Raw genomic sequence first — 5,403 nt, 5'->3', positions numbered from 1 at the left:
CTTTCCATTATCCCTCTTTCAGGGACGGGGAAGAGGATGAATGATTTTCTACACAAATGCAGGAGTGGGAGGGCTGCAAATTAAGCCAGGTGGCTAATCCTTGCTAAGAGAAATCCTAGACGTTTTTTGAAGAGCGCATTAGTATTAGTATTCATTTTCCAATTAAGCATGAACCTCTTAAATTGATTTCTTTTATAAGGTATTCTTAAAAGGAAATAAAAAGACTGTTTAAAGCCTTGGCATGAATCAGATTAACTTTTGAATCTGAACCTCTATGCAATTGACTGAAACTGGTCAATATCTATGTTGAAAGTTTAGTCATATTATTAAAGGAAAAACAGCGTGTTAAAAAAAAAAATCTAGTATATATGCTGCATATATGCAGTCAAGACCTTTGAGAACCTGCATTACTTCCCTGATATTATTCATTTAAGCTACTCCTGTATGAATTTTTGCTAAGCAAACTTGTTTAGGATCCAGTTGAAATTCCTTTGAAGACAATATGGATGTCCTAGAGATGTTAAAATATTAGAACATTCTGATCTAGCACACAATACAAATTTATTTTCTCTTTCTCTCAGTTCAGCTATCCACAGGTTAACAGAGGTAGAACAGCCCAAGGTCAGCATAGCAGCTCAGGATTTAGGAGATTGAGAAATAGGTCACCTTTCATTTAAAAATAAAAGTTACCATTCTTCTTTTCATGAATGTTTCATGAAGGACATGGTCTATTTTAAGCATGCCTCTTTTGCCTCTGGTGGCTGTGCTCAAGTTCCAGCCCCAGGCCACCACTGTGTAGAGACCCAAGACTGCTGTGCTTACCCCGTACCACGGGTGGCACGTAATTAGTTCCCCCACCAGGAGTTGTGCACACACGTTAAGACGGCATCGGCTGGCCTCACACTTCCCTCAGTATACCCACCTCCTCCTCCCCACCCTTATGTACAATCAGTTGCACATCCAACAGCATTCAAGATGACGAAATGGTGGCTGAAAACAAACTTATTTTAAATTATTTTGGATCTTTTTTTTTTTTCCCAGTCCTGGTCAGTTCCCTGGTCTGGTTCATTCCCAACAGCACAAACCTCTCTGTCAATACAAGGAGGAGAAGCAGGAAAGAAGAACCTGATTGCATAGAAACAAACTTTTACAAGAAAAGGGTGTGGGAACAATTAGTGCTTGGGATTATTCCTGGGAAACAGCAGACACTTCACTACGTCCTCTGGAGTACAATTCCATCATAACGGTCTGCATGGGATACTTTGCGCGTAGCTTATTACCGTAGGAATACAAAAGCAAAGGGCTCAGCTCAGGCAAATAAGTCACTGACTTCAGTGCCAGCATGTCCATACGCTCACAAGCACACAAATCCTAGTTTCTCTAGGAATCCATCTTTTATAGATGCAAATCTGGAATATGCCCATTCTCTGGCCTCTGCACATATTTCAGAACATCGTTTCCTCTGAAACAGAGAGGAAAAATACTTCAGAGACATTATAAAAGAAAGTATTTTAACACTGAAGAGTTCTTATTTGTCACTTCAAACATCGGGCAGCACAATAGCAGGTGACTGTGAAAGGTGCGTGGACATAGGTAATTTACTGGACATAGGTAACGCCTGAGAGAAAATCTCAAAAGACGTACGCTAGAGGATGATGGGTTTGTGCATTTCTTGCCAGGTTGAGATAAGGCTGAAACACATGACAGAGAGAATTGAAGATAGATATTTTTCCATTTCTTGGTTTTGCTTCTCAGCCAGATCAGAGCCTGGGACAGACGTAGCTGTTACTTTTTGCTCTGACCAGCTTTAGCACTTTGTTTCTGCAATTGTCTTCAAAGTCTACACAACACACTACGGCGCTGCAGTCTGCATGCTGCATAGCAGCCCTGGCTAAATAGTCCCCAGAAACTGCCTGCAAGAGGTGTTTCCACTGCGGTATCACTGGACTATATTTAACGATGCTAACAATGCACAAAAGCCGGTTAATGTTTTACATGACACACTTTCAGAGTGATCTGTCTTCCAGCTGGGCTGAAAGCCCTTGTATCAGAGAAGCGTAGCATAGAAAAGCAGAGGAAAAGCAAGTCAACTGAAATAGGTTCCTCTTCTTTATCGTCAAGAAAACATATTTTACAATCTCAAAGAACCAATGAGGTAAGAGAAGAGGCTGCACTCCTTTCAAATGTCTACACGTTGCTGTGAGACTGTGCAAAAGTACAGCACTGAATACGTAGGCTTCATAAATATTATTATTTTTGACGTATGGTGGAGAGGCAGGCAAATTCAGCTCTCACTTCCAGCGTTACCAGTGGGATTAGAAAGTCAGAGATCCCCCTGGTATTTCTGCAATATCTTCTTCTCCTTTGTTCCCGATGATTCAAACCCAGTTTTGCCTTCAGGAAGAAGTTCGTGAAGAACCAAAGTTAACTCACCCAAATAGTAATTGTCCGGAGTGATTTATTAAAAACTTGACTCAAGAAAAATTATCCAAAAAGGAAGGAGGACTATACCTCTATAATCTATCAGCTATATCAAGATGATACGGGCAGACACGGCCTTGAGCTAAGCTCCTCCAGAGAGTCACAGTTGCACCGGGCTAAGTATTCACAAGCATGCTCGTATCAGAACATTTTCCAGTAAAGACAACTTGCCTATCAACTCAGGCCAAGGAAATGTCCCAGAGACAATGTGCCCTATGACCATTAAGAGCTAAACCTATATCTCCTGCTTTATTCCTGGTCACGCGGCATCATGGCAACAAGTATCGTATGAACGTAGAAAAGGTGTCCTGAGATCTCCATCACCCAGAATGGTTTTCATTACATGAAAATGACAGTGCTCGTCAGCACCTCCCCCACACCTGCACCATCTCTCTCTGTCACCTCAAAGCCACTAAAAATCTAACCCAAAGAAAAGGCAAACAGTCCTCTGAGGATGTGGTCTGCGCAGTGGCCTTCACAAAAAAGCACAAGCCAAAGGGAGAAAGGACGCTATTAAACAGCAGAGAGATGACACCTTCCCCCACGACAGCAGTGGATAGTTCAGAAGTCGGTGCTATAGCCTTCCGTATCTATACAAGCCATGAAAGCAGAGGACTGGAACGACACGGGAAAAAGGGGCACGCTGGGATCTGCTGTCACCATGGCAGCACAGGCACAGCAAGCCGTCACCAGAAACACCTTCACAGCCAGCTTTGTCTTCCTTCTTTCAACGACAGTCAGCAAGACTTCTGTTTGCAGACTGTTTCTCATTGAGTCACTGTGGAGGAAAGAAGAACACCTCCCTTTACTCCTTAACTGGTGGCGTGCTCTCAACAGCTTTTACGCTGCTTGAACTACGTGGGAATCAACTGACAGGGGAGAAGTACCTACACACCCTTCACCCTAAGCACTCCCCCAAAGAGCCCGCAGCCAAGATCACATCGGTCCTGCCTGCTTGTCTAGAGTCACGACTGATCTGCAGCTACCCTTTGTGCAACGCCAGGGCGGGTCTGCCTTCACCTTCAACCACCCGTTCGGTAGCTGAGGCAAGAACAGGCCGGGGACAGCAATCCCCCACGGGCCTTCCCGTCCTCAGACTGAAAACCCCACCTCCAGGCCCCAAGGACCTCGGTGGCCCTACAATGGACTCCTCCCGTCGCCCCTGCGCAGCAGCCCGGACCCCCTCCCCTCCCCTCTGCCCCCCCCCGCTACTGTCGGGTGCGGGGACAATGCCACTTGCAGGGAGCTGAGCGGCTGGAGGGTCATGGAGACTCCCCGACCCCCCTGGGACGCTGCGGCCACTGTCCCGCTGAGGGGACCCCAGGCCTGGCACGAGGAGGGGGCTGGAGCCCCGGGCACACAAGGGCAGCTGAGGGCAGTCCCGGTGCCCGAGGGGCAGTCTTTCTCTCTCGCAAGCAAAATGGCCCCCCGGAACGGGGCCTTCATGGCCTCATGGGCCGCCGTCCGAGCCACAGTGACTTCCGTTGGTGACGTCACCAGCCTTCCGTTACAGAAGCAGGCACCCCTGCGGCTGGCCCACGGCTCGCCGAGCAGCTAGAGATTCTGACACCAAGCGTGCTTGGTAGAGGAGGACCCGGCGAAGCGAGGCGAGTGCCCACGGGCAGTGGGACGAGCAAGAAGAGGTTCTTGGAACCACTGAGGATGCCTCCGCATCTCAAACCACAGAAGCGGGCTGACGGGAGGAGCAACGTCCACGGCACGCGAGTCGAGCCCATGGAGGTCGACCCACCACAGAATGGCGATGAGCCCGTGGAGGTGGATCCACCTGCAGAGGAGGAAGAGCCCTTGGAGGTGGATCCACCTCCCTCAGGGCTGACGGGGCACTGCGCCACCATGGCCGGGGTGCCTCCAACACTGTGGTGCCCAGAGCACTGCAGGACTGCCGGGGGCTCTCAGGGACCCTCCAAACAGCCAGCTCCCAACAAGCAGCACCACCCCCACAGCCGACCCTAGCCATAAGTGGACCATCCACACCGACATCTGGCAGGCTCATCAGGGAGATCACCAGCTGTCAAGGCACAGATGAGCCCTGCTTTCCCACCCCCCACACCCACCCCTCATGAAGGGGGGCATCTCCTCTGCTCTCAGCCCTGGGGAAGAGGCGAGGAGAGGGGCGGCCGTCTTCTGGCCGGCAGCACCACAGCACCAGGAGGAGTCCCTTGGGCCTGCTCGAGACCATCAGAGACTGCCGAAGACCATCGGAGACCACCGGACACCACTGGAGACCGACGGAGACCACCGGACACTGCTGGAGACCGCCGGAGCCTCTTGGACTCCCCTGGAGGGCCACCAAGGTTATTGGGGCCTGGAGGTGGCATTTTTTCAGTCTGAGGATGACAAAGCCAGTGGGGGGTGGCTGTCCTCAGCTAGCCCTACAAGCCACGGGCTCATCTCTCCTACCTGCTTCCTGAGTCTTATTCACCCAAGAAGAAGTATGAGAGCGTGCAAATGCGAGTGTTCTTTGCCAGCGTGCATGGAAGCGGCATCTCTAGTTCATGAGATGTGTGAGAAAAAAGCTTCATCTTACCAGTAGGAATAAAACATGGAAGTGGAGCTTTGCTGTGAAAACTGCTTCTACAGAAAAAAATACCTCTGTGACCTCCTGAGCTCCTCTGGCTTTAAGGTCTTTAACCCCACAGCCAGTAGGCAGCGGGCCATGGTGTCAACTATCTGTTTACACCGTCGTTTCTAATCAACAGCGCTATTTGGTTTGCTCCCACGTGGGGCCATGGAGCGGACTGGCAGGCATCCAGCACAGGTTGCTGGAGCCCAGGGCTTGCAGCAAACCGGGGAACACCCTAAACCGACAGTCTTAGTGCACCTCAAGGGCTTCGTTATCAAGCTTGCTCTGTACATAAGTAAAAACATTGGGGCTTTTTGGTTTGGTTTGGTTTGGTTTGG

This window comes from Pygoscelis adeliae, unplaced genomic scaffold, assembly GCF_000699105.1.
Source record: "Pygoscelis adeliae isolate BGI_AS28 unplaced genomic scaffold, ASM69910v1 Scaffold194, whole genome shotgun sequence".
Lineage (NCBI taxonomy): Eukaryota > Metazoa > Chordata > Aves > Sphenisciformes > Spheniscidae > Pygoscelis > Pygoscelis adeliae.
The sequence above is the reverse complement of the archived record's forward strand: the minus strand, read 5'-3'. Positions refer to the sequence as shown.